Source organism: Halichoeres trimaculatus, unplaced genomic scaffold (genome assembly GCF_033239565.1).
Source record: "Halichoeres trimaculatus isolate MK-OKI-2021-1 unplaced genomic scaffold, fHalTri1.1 fHalTri1_scaffold_6, whole genome shotgun sequence".
In the NCBI taxonomy this organism is placed as follows: Eukaryota; Metazoa; Chordata; class Actinopteri; order Labriformes; family Labridae; genus Halichoeres; species Halichoeres trimaculatus.
In genome coordinates, this window is record NW_027437184.1 from 19,660,313 (window position 1) to 19,672,464 (window position 12,152).

Sequence of the window (12,152 nt, forward strand, 5' to 3'; positions counted from 1 at the left end):
GAGTTTTATATCAGTTTAAAGGTCCTTTAAGGAATTTTTAACTGGTTGTGAAATAGATTGAAATTGATGCTGATGGCTTTATATCACAACAAACAAGCCTCCAGAAACAAGATTTACTCTTTTCGTTGTAATTTTTAACATCTGAAACCACTGTGAGGGGGTAGGTGTCAGAACAGAGGACTGACTCACAACCTCCTCAGGAACCACTGGATAGTAAAGAGGTGGCGATATCAGGTTGCAAATTAAGCAAAGGTTGTTAGTTATGCCAAAGCAGTTTATTTTCAGTCATTTATTGTTTTATTTTGATGTGACTATAAAAAGTTGTTAATTTTACCCTTAGAGAATAACTTTGAATAACAAACCTTCATTGCCCTGTTCTTTCTGAATGAGACTCTTATGAAGGACAAGCGTTGATATTTTAGCCATGGGAAAGGAAGGTCGAATTAAGCCACCAGTCTTTCCTCTCTTGGCACAGAATCACTGAAAGGAGCCGTGACCTCATCCCATCCTGCCGCACAGGAAAGGTGGATCAGATAGCTGCAGCAGACACCTGCGTGGACACACAGTCGTATGTTTGGGCAAAGGAGACAGACGGGGACAAAAATAAGAAAGTAAATGTTTGTGCAGCACTCTAGATATGAACCAATGTGTCAGGAAAAGTACTGAACCCAGAGCGATGAAGTGATAACAGTCGAATGAAGACGTGGTGGAAACAGACACATTAAGCCTCTTTTGGGCTGGAGCTGCCAGAACATACAGAAAGAGGATATTATGATATTTTAGACTTTCCAGAAGGTTTTCCTCGGTGGACGAAAACTCGTTTTGTCAAAATATTCTTCATCTTTTTCTCAAAGTGATGAAATCTGAAAATTAGCTTCAGTCTACTGCAAATGCAAACTTGCCAAATTTGCTAATTTGCTGCTTTGATTCACATCAGAGGCATCACGATCCTGTGGTCAACACAGTGTTTGTATAGCTGAGAGAGGGAGACACTCAGCCAACAAGTCTTATCGTACAGCCAATGCAGACAGGCCCCTCCATTAGCTCCTAACCAGGCATTTCAAAATGACCCCACTGCTACTTGTTAGCAGACCGTTAAGTCATAGATATTTCCGTTGTTGTTGTAATGATTGTATTTGGAATCACTGCAGAATATTATGAGGCTTAAGAGCCAGATGGAGTCATTTGAATTTTACAGCTCTGTTGTTGCTGGTTTAAGCAGATACATTATGCATGCATGGTGTTGGAATAAATTCATGGCTTATCTTAAACTTGACAGATGATAAATCTAAGAGGTGTGTGAAAGATTTGAAATGTGGACCAGTGTTAACATGGTCAGGCTGTAGATCTTGAGGTTTAGAGGGAGGAACTAGCTACATGCCTTGACACAGGAGCAGAATAAATCCTTTGACAGCAGCCTGTATGTACACAAATGTGTTTTAATACAGAGATTGGAGATTTTACATTGATGAGCGTATGCAGCCAGATATAAATCTAACTTTGGTCTCCTCCACTGTGGGGGAGCACCACCAAAAGTGTCGCTCTTCAACCATCTGCTGTTGGTTAAAGCTGTGTAATTGCAACTCTGTGGCTCACACAACAAGACTGATGTTGGCTAAAGCCACTTCGAGTATACTCATACACAGACAGGGTTGCACACAGACCAGTGCCGAATCCACGAAGACAAGTTTTCAGCTCTGATAGGAATTGGGTCGCAAAAAAAGTTGATTATTCATTCAGTTTAATTGTAAGCAATTATATGGCTGTTGAATATTTCAAGTCATGTTGAGTCCTCATTTTGACTCTTGTTTTCTATTTAATCATTTTACCAGGTCTTTTCCCAATGAGATGCATTATCTCTTTTACAAGGAAGGTGTGACATTAAAAGTTTTGAACATAGAACAATCAATAAGTATGCTACATTCACCAGGAAAACAAACTTTTAGTCACAATCAGATTACCCTTGATCTTTCCTTGAAAGGCTTCCAAACTAATAAAATAATCCATTTGGGGTGACCTTGCAGCAGGATGAGGGTGCAAAAACAGAATTTATCCATTATGGGAATGAAGGCTAGAGCCAGTAAACAACTTTAGTAGTAGAGGCCATGAATAAGCCGTCAGATTGTGTTGCATAGCCTTAAAAAGAGAGATAAACCAATGCCCCATCCTTCTGTTATCTAATAGTGCTGAGGAGGACAGTTAACATGACAAACTGACTAATATCTAACATGTTTCTGAACTATTTTCTTTGTCAGGTGTCTCAGTTTGGAGGTGTTGGGTGGAGTGGAGTCAGAGTTTCCAACAAGCTTAGTTTCTTGGGCAGCAGCCTTGAAGAGATTGGGATTAAACTCAACCCTGATGGGCAAGGGTTGAGTGATACCAGGTGAGATACATGGTGAGATACTTCTCGAGGGTGATGCTGGCTGGTTTTTTAACACATTATAAAAGAGAAGTATTCCATTACTATCACAAATCAAGCAGTGACCAACTAGGAGGTTGAATTGAACACCATTGTGGGGGCGTATGCTTTGATTCATCAGGTAAAGACTCTAGCGCCTTTCTCACTTTGAGTTCATGATTTTCAGTAACCATAAAGTACTGATAATCAAAGAAAGCCTAACAAAGAAAGGACTCATGGCAGCGCTGTAACATGGTGTTCAAGACAGCTGCCTCTTACTGAAAGGGCTGTCGGTTTAAAGATGACTGGAGTGCAAGGAAACTTGAGAGAGTGTGTCTATCATAGGAATAGACAACACAGATCTAAACTGGAGAATGTATTCATCAAGCGCTCATATATTTAAGCATGCTGCCTTCCATTGTCTGATAAGATAGGTCAATTTGTCCTTTTCCAAAGCCTGCACCTATTGGCTTCCTTTACACCATCTTTCCCGCCTCCTTCAGTGATGCAGGTGGAGGCCTGACCTAGAACCTGGGGTGATGAATGACTCCTAGCTTGCTGATGCCTGCAGTCTGGAGCTCGTGTGTGTGTGTGTGTGTGTGTGTGTGTGTGTGTGTGTGTGTGTGTGTGTGTGTGTGTGTGTGTGTGTGTGTGTGTGTGCGCGTGTGTGTGTGTATACATGTGTGTGTGTGTGTGTGGACCTCACCCTAACTTGCTGTGCTGCTCATTCTTGCACTGTGCCATCTAAATGCTAAATATTCACACACTTTAAACCATTTAATTTAAAATACCATGAACCCAACTTTAAGAATTGAATTTCTTGAGTGTGTCTTTATTCAGTTATATCAGAGTACATTTAAAAAAAAATGAGCATTTGATTTTGAATTGAAATCACAGTTTTGTATAAAGGGTTGATTTCAATTGGTGAGATAAAATTAGCTTTTAAAAAGTATGGACTGAAAAGACAATATGAAATCCTAAAAAGATTGATGAATAATTTGCATGCATATTAATGTGGCATGCTGAGTCTGAACTCCTCCTTTGATGGTGCATGCTGTGCTCCTTTGTCTCAAAGAAAACTTCCACTGAAGGGAGCTGGGGGGCACCAAAGTCTTCTCTCCAGCCTCCTCTCTTCTCACTGTACTCCACAGCCTGCCTTGCCTCTGTCCCCCTTTTGTGTTAGGTACCCGAATAAATTAGCAACCAAGTCGGTGAGGGGAGAAGGAGGAGGAGTGTGGAGGGGGCTGGGCCTTGTGGCGGAGCAGTCGGCTTTCAGTCGTGGAGGTGCGTAGACCCCTGAAGCGGCTCTGTATCAGCACACAGACACACACACAAACACACACACGCGGCGTATCTGAGTGACTGGATGCTGAGAGGGAGAAAAGGAGGAGAGAAGACCAGTAAGAGAGGGAGCAGAGCACTGCAGGGGTACAGATCCTTTTTTTCAGACAGCAAAGAAACCGGAGAACCTTCCAGCTGATTCAGACGCGCTCACCTGACACGGGGACGGAGACGCCGAAAAAGGACCCTTCACTGGAGGAGTACCGGATTCCAATATTGGCGGAATTGGCTCAACTGTCATTGAAGTGGATATTATGTGAAAAGAAAACAAAAAAGCCCCACTCCAGCTGGCCAGCAAGGCTCCATTCAAGATTTTTGTCCCGGTGGATTGTCTGACGTTGAGGGGGAGAATTGGAAACCCGTTTGCATACTAATCAGTGTTGGAGGGGGAGATCCAAGAGCGCACATCCAGAGCTGCAGAGTGGGTCACATGAATGTAAGTGACAGCTTTTTTATTTCTCTGATGCATCTGATCATTAAAGCAAGATCGTGAAGAATTCAGCCTTTCCTGGTTGAAAGCTTCTGGTCCTTCATAAAGATGGGTGCACCCTGCATCTGCACCTTGCATGAGCTGTTAGCTGCTTGAGCTATGGGATGGGGGACGACCATATGAGAGGGACTACAATGCCATCACAAGATCAGTGAGTCATTGTGATTCAGGGTTGAGCCTCATATTGATTATTGATCACCATTTATTGCCAAACCAGCGAGACTGACAAGGCTCTGCAGAGTGGAGCCTCTATTTGAGTGTATGCTAGGCATGAAAGGGAGGTTAGGGAGGCTTATTATGTCTTATGGAAATATTTAATAACAGTAAGTCAGTGGTTTTCTCCCCAGGATTTCCATTTTACAGGGACTACACTTTATTTTGGAGGGAAGACTAAACCACTTAGTAAGGAATACCATAGAGTGTAGAAAGCAGGCCAGCACACTCTAAACTATTTCTTTGGTTGTCGGGGTTTAAGAAAGACTAGCAGTGGAAATTTCTTGCACTGTAATAGGCCTTTGAGCAAGGCAGCAGACCAGTAGCTACAACAGCTTCTGCTCTCCTGGTGAAGAGTAGATTTCCTTTTTTTCCTCTTTTGTCTGATTACAAAAACAGAACAGAAAGGATCACCATCACTGCGGTTTTCTGTATAATCTGTTGATCTTTGGAAAACAAGAACTCCAGGAGGATTTAAGTAGTTCTGTTTTCAAGCAAATAGATTCTGACATATTTCGCTCTACACAAGGTGTATTTTTAGCAGGCAGTTCTGCATGCATATGTTTACATGTTCTGAAGCTAAAAATGCTGCACCCAGGGGCATATTTAAGCACCTAACCACAACAGTTATTCCCGTTATATCTGGTGTCCACAAGCATCCACAGCTTCTGGTTTTGTGTCCTTCAGAGGGATACGGATCTTTGCATTATTACACTATCCACTTACATGGTCCTGTGTGTTCCAGCCCCGCAAACATCCACTGAGAGTTTTCTTGCAGAGTGATGAGGCGTGCAGCGAAACGTTTTCTAACAGGAACCATATGGATATCAGTTGGTGCTGCTGCACCCGTGTAGGGCTTATGTTTGTACATAAAACTTATTATTACTGAGATCAGCTGTGAAGTTGTAAAAAAACACTACCTTTAAGAGCTGTGGCATTAGAGGCATTTCTCAAGGGATTAGTTATTTATTGGCTTGCTTCTTGGAGTCACGAAGTAGATTCCTGGACAAAGTTCACTTTGTTTTTAGGGTTGCTGATTTCAGTTTTAGACTACAGCTTCCCTAAGACCTCCCTATGGTTTTTTAGCCATCCTTATTTTATCATCAATTCGTGTGATAATCAACTTTATTTCCTTGACTACCTGTATTTGAGCACCCATTGCAGCCAGTTTGTCAAGGCAAACATGACCATTCCCTCAGCTCAGTGCTGAGTCTTTCTGTGGGGCTCATCAACAAACAGTGCTGTTTACCTTGCACTTCATGAGGTTAACTTGATTGGATGAGTGAGATACTGACTCTGACTGGTTCAGGGACTTTATTCTCAGCAGGGCTGTGTTCAAAATACATATTTTAAACAGTAGTATTCAATTCTTTGCTACTGCATTCTGTGGGGGTGTGGCTGAGTAGTCACCACAACCTGAAAACCCATCAGCTTTATTGTAAACTGGATTATTTGAGATGCATGTCAGCAGCAACATTCCCTCCAGCTTAGCATGCTGTCTTCATTTTATCCAACTCCTTAAACCATGAAATCTTACTTTAGACTATGCTGGGAACTATTACAAAATATCTTCATAAGCTTTCATCAATTTTGCCTTTTCTCAAAATGAAATATAATACAACCACGCAGAGTCTGTAGGGATATGTCTTTGTTTACTCTGATGAATTTACTTTAGGGAATGTCCAAGTTTGGGCTTTATTCTTCTCCAAATCTCAAACAATCCTGAGAGTTTACTTTAAACTTTGCAGATATACAGAGTAATTAAATAGCAAATTCGCCACCCACATTGACACTGAAATCCTTCTTGTACTGTTTACACTCTTGTCTTCTTTGTGGCTGCCACAAAATCCACATAAGATGTCAGATTTGTCTTTTTCAGTCAAGTTTCATTATGTGGATTGAACCACTTTCTCACAAAGTCAAATGTCTGAGTTGTTAAAGAGACACGTCACATTTAACATTTCGTGAAAACTGCTGAGAGAGAAGGCTTTCCTGTGAAAGCTTTATCTCCTCCAATCATGGCGGGCCGCCAAAGAAGACATGGAGAAAAACAAAAAGCATCTTCCCACCCAAATGTTGCAGCTCAAACAGAACTCTGTCTAATTGTGTCCCAGGACTGTTTTTTCCTGGGTTTTGTTTTGGGTTCAGCATCTGAGTACAAATATCGGAAAGTGACTCAGAGCCTCCCTCTCCCCCTTCTCTGTCATCTCTATCACACACATACACCCAGGCACACATGCACACAGTGTCACGCAAACACATGACACTAACAAAAACCAAATCTCAATGCTAAGAATCCAAAATGAGCAAAGTAGCACTACATGTATAGAAACCAAACAGATACTTGTGTAAAAAGGGTGGCAGATGACAGACAACATCACTTACAACAGAGACAGTTTTTCTCATCCTTTGCTCCACAAGTAGCCAGTGGAAATATTTACCCTCTCATCTTTCACCCGCTGCTGATGCCCAGGGTTAGTGTTGGTGTTTTTATTGATCTTCTAGACCTCCGTCTGAGATGTAACATCCATCCAAGACTCAATATTGAAGGGATTTGGTCTGATTTCAGTTTATGAGACAGCATGAGAACTGTTGAGCTGCAGGATTGCTTGAGGAAGTAGCTCCGGTTTCCTGGAAAACCACTTCTGTTTGCATCATCCATCCACAGGAAGGCCAGGCAGTTATTATTAGCTTTAGTAGTAGAGACGGAAAATAAGATTCCTATTGATAAGGAATCCCCTTTGCTGATTGCTCCACATTTCATTAACTCTGCCCTGAGGGGATCCTTGGTTGCTATGGCAGCTACTATCACCAAATCTACCATCTTGCTGAGATTATGATCGTGAAATTTAATTTAACCATTGTAAAATCAGAGTTCTGTGTGTGCTGACAAGCAGGAAAACCTGTCCCCCAAACCTCTGAGCTGTAAATACATCAATGCAGTGGAATTTTATAATAAGAAAATAAAATAAACAAAGATAAGTTCATCAAGTTGTAATTTCTTCAGCTTATTTTTGCTGGCCTATAGTGATTCACAGTTTCTATCAGTGACCACCCATGCTTGTTTCATTCCTCATTTATGTTTCTGAAACTTTAGGAGATAGCATTTGCATTATTGAGTTTCAGATCTTATAAATTTGAGATCTTGGTTATTTTTAGTTTCAGAAACATCTGGCAAAATTAATAAAACCCAGACATATAATCACCCTCAGTCTGAATCCATTTTTCAGCTTGGACTGAAGCGTATTTAATGACAGCACTCTGCAGCCTTTCCCCTTGGGAAATACAGATTTCACCTTCCTGCTTCCAGTACAAAGAGCCGTCTATCTGCTGCTCTGTGGAACATATTAATCCATGACCACCTTAACCAATCAAAAGAAATGACCAGAGTCTCCTGTCATATGCAGAGTGATTGACTAACTGGAGTTTGGAGATGGTGCAGTTCTATTATTCTGTGTTCTCAGGCCAACTTCTGAAGTGATTGGCCAGTTATTTACAGTCCTTGTCCAGACAGTAGGGATCCAGCTAGAGAAAAGATCAGGTCAGCTAAATGGGAAAGACTACAAACACTGACCGAAATTTGAAAAAAGACATCTCTCAGCCCTCAAATTTGACAATAAATGTTGATCCAAACTGGCCCATGCAGCACAACCACTCCTTAAACTGGCTTATAATCAGGATGGGGATAATGACTGCTGGAAATGGGTTGTTAATATGTTCCTGGAGGAAGCTGCAGATGGAAGTCCTCTAAAGCCTGGTGTTGTCTCGAGTTTCCCCGTCGTGGGTTGGACCTGTGACACTGGCTCCTCAATGCCAAAATGTGGCAAGATCGTTGTACGTCTGGGTTTCTCATTGTGATGGATGGATGGAAGAAGTCATTGGTTTCCGTGCATGCATGTGCGCTTTCCCTTAAGCTTTATCTGATTATGGTGAGCATAATTCATAAGGGCTGCTACAGGTGACTGATTTCATTGTACTCTTCTGTGTGATGCCTGAACAACCCATATTGTCAAATGTAGAAAAATAAACAAAAAAGTTTTACAAGGCTAATGCTTCAAACCTTAAACTGAATTCAAGTAAAGTAATTTGGACCGTAGTTAATCTTCACATTTAGAGTGACAGTGTCTCACAAGACAGTTAACAGATGACACATAGAAGGCACTTTTCAAATTGGTGAGATGAAATGTGATTGTCAGAGAGTGCTGACTACCTTTGATTTCTCTTGTTAAACATCTTTATGTCTCCTCAAAGATTTTACAGCCAAGGCTGCACTGCCAGTTCCCCACAAATAGATGATACCAAAAGATGCTGTTCAACCAGAAGTTCAAGGAATTTAGTTCCTTGTAATGCTCCTCCAGGAACTAAAGGGTTACTGTGGCTCATTGTTGTGTGTCAGACCAGACCACTAAAGGGCAGTAAAGAAAAGACATTCAACAAGAAAGTGACAGACAAGTCAGCACTGTCATATTTATGTTCTTCCATACACTACACTTAGCCTGTTAGCATGATGGACATTCAGCTAGTGCTGTTTTTGATCACACTTTATCGATTTGAGAAATTGACACATGAAATGATACAAGCATTGGTGGCTAAGCCATTCAAAACACCCCAAAAGTTCCTGGACATTTAAAAACCTCCATCTCCAAAGTTCCTGGACATTTGGAAAGTACTAACACCTGAGCAGGGACTTTTTCAGGAGGGAGATCAACCACACTGGGACTAAATTTAGACCCTGGTTCCTGCTGGTAAAATGCATAGAGTTTCTTAAAAGGTCTCTAGTTCCTTGGGGAAGTTCCTGCTGTCAAAATGTGACTCAAGTGGCTAAAAAACAAGAAAACCATAACGGGACCTTGAGCCAGAGTCTTATCCTATCATATTGTGAGTTGAGTGAACTGTTGTGACCTTTTTTTTAAGCAGTTGTTTTGGAATTTCGCAAATTTATTCTCTTGTTTTAAGTGGATGATTTACGTTTCTCTACATCACCTTCATGTTGACATCAGATGCATCAAAACAGGAACTTTACATTGACTGATACATGCATACACAAGTCGACGGCTTGCACATGCATGTATCAGTGTATGCACACATGTTTCTGAATGAAGTGATGTATTAACTTCATTAGTCACATGAAGAGATGAATGCGAGAATCGCTCTGAGCAAGGATGAATGAAAAGTGGTAGCTTCTGCCCATCTGGGAGCTTGATGGATGGGAAGTGTCTGAGCTCTGAGGCAACGCGAGTGGAGCTGAGAGAGGAAGGGAGAGAGACGATCTGTGCAGTGTCTCATGTGTTTTTAATGAAGTAAGTGAGATGATCTGAGCTCCTGGTAACTTCAAACACTTTCAGCGAGCTGTGAGCAGCATGTAGGGCATCACAGCTCAGGTAGTGCAACGTGTTAGGCAAGTTAAGAGATAGAGAAAGAGGGCGTGTGATGAGAGACAGATGGAGAACTAAAACGTTGACTAGAGAATGTGTTTTTATCGGTGACTTCATAAACAAGATTGTTATTGATTGATATTCTGTCAGAGAATCAAAGGTCTTTTCAAAAACTTTGGAGTAAATTTTTCATTTCAACCCTCAATCTCATCTATCACATCTCCCTTTTATCATTATTTCATTGGCTTGTCATTAACTGATGTGCATTGATGTTTAACTCTCCAGAGCAAATTAAAAGACAGACAGACTTAATTCCCTGGCTTACCACAATGGAGTAACAGGATACAAAGGCATTCTCTTAGAGAGCAGCTGTCAGAGCGCCAGCTAACCCGAGAGTTGATGGAGAATTAAATAACTAATATGCCAAGTCACTGTCCTATATTCTGAGCTAGAGATGAGTAATTACAGAATTTGACAGTTTCCCAGATCTGTCAGCCAAAGAAGCAAAACCTCAGTCTTTCCCAGACACTGAAATTGAATTTTTTCTCTCAGGGAAGACTCTGACCTCTTTTCACCCTGAAAGAAAAAAGAGATATGTAAACTGGCACACAACTTGACTTTTTATTACTTTGATTAATGTTTACTGAAACAATAGCATGACCTGATGAGACCCTGTGCCAGGTTTGCAGTGAGGCAATATCACTGATTATTTCATGGGTTGGAATGAAACGAAAGATTAAAGTGTGTTTCTAAGTGTGTGTCAGTTCCAAGATGGGTCTTTGATTTCATTTTTTTCTGACCCTGTTTTGGCTATCAGCTGTTTGTCTTCAAATTTATTTGTTTCTCCATCAATAAATGCTTTGATATTGTGTGCATGCATGTGAGTCTCTATTCATAGAGTATCATGGTTTGAACTCACCGAACATTTCGGACCTTTGCTGTTCTTGCAGGAAGTGTTGAAGGTACCATTTTATGCTCCTTTTCTGCAGTTTAATTTGGATCATTGTATTGGCATCAAAGCCAATAAATCAAGCACAGCAGCATTGTTTCCAGGCTCTCATAGCCCCTCTGTTCAGAACGGTCTGATTTAGTGGGCGTGGCCTTTGTATGTAAATGAGCCACCACTGATACCACCCCGCTCTTTGGCATCACTGAGAGTGGTGCCACAAGCTTCGAGTGCACAATGTTTAGAAAACAGCAGAGCTTGTTTCTGTAACATTACAGACTAAAACAACAGGCTAACAGCAGCTAAAGTTAGCATCCTGAAGCTAACACAGAGGTAGGGGGGACACTGAGGAAAAGCTCTTACATCTGCTCCACAGCACACAGCATTTAAAATACTCACATTTCCAGGGTCCGAGGTTTGTTGGCGGATGGTTGGTAATGCACCTGGATTCAGGACCAGTCTATTTGCTAGCCCTCTGTTGTACTGTCCAAAGTTGGAAAAGCAGTCGACCATGAAGTGACTAGCACACACATGCACAGTTTTACTGAGTGTAGCTGGAGCATTTCCTTGATAAATGACCTCCAGCCACTTAGTCTTGTCTTCTTCCGAGATGGGAAGCTTATCCATGGAACTATGTGGCTGTTTACAGCCAAAAACAAAGCAGTGATGGCTCTTCAACTTTGGCATTCTCCTACCTGCTGGAGAAATTTCTCTCCAGCAGCAGGTAGGGGAGTAGGCGGGGAGGGGGCTCTGGGGTATCTGCTCCGGTGGACCAATCAGGTCAGACTTGCTCCTGATTGGTCAAAACAGGGAATCGCTGAGGTCGGCAAATCCCCGAAATCCAAACAGCTCGTTTTCAGTCAGGATTTTACATTCACAAGCACTACTAAGTACAGGTTTGGTCATCAAATGTCACATTTTGTGGGCTGGGAGGAAAGCCAAAGACCCACAAATTTCACTAAAAGACTTAATAAAGTGATTTTTGCATAATATGGGACCTTTAAAGAACATGATGTCTACAGGCATCAGATGAAAACGTCATTATCAAAGCCTCTTTTTGGAAAAGTAGTAACAAAATATCAGTAATAAATCAGACATCCTCCCCATTTTCTGAGTCTCAAAATGGCTCTTGTTGCTTGAAATCAGAGCTGTGGTCCAATCCTGGACTTCTGAGTCTGAATGATACTGAAGCAATGTCATGCAAAGCTTTCATCTAATATAAAAATATCCAGATACCTCCTAATATTGGACCATAACTATCTGATTGTGGTTCATATGGAATGTCTAAAGCTAAATGTACTGCCAAATAAAGCCATCAAGTCCACACTTGAGTATTTTATTACTTTCCACATTCACTACTAATAAGAATATTTCCTGATGTTTAATTAC

General features: G+C 41.3%; 1 protein-coding gene across 2 annotated transcripts in view; it reads left to right on the forward strand.

Annotated features, from left to right (window-relative positions):
* The first annotated feature begins 4,041 nt into the window (after positions 1-4,041).
* The window catches only part of dchs1b (dachsous cadherin-related 1b), a 101,346-nt gene continuing 93,235 nt past the window's right edge, over positions 4,042-12,152 (forward strand). For both annotated transcript variants that reach the window (XM_074671594.1, XM_074671595.1), the window contains exon 1: positions 4,042-4,175. The gene's annotated coding sequence lies outside the window, so the exon portion shown is untranslated. The remainder of the gene's footprint in view (positions 4,176-12,152) is intronic.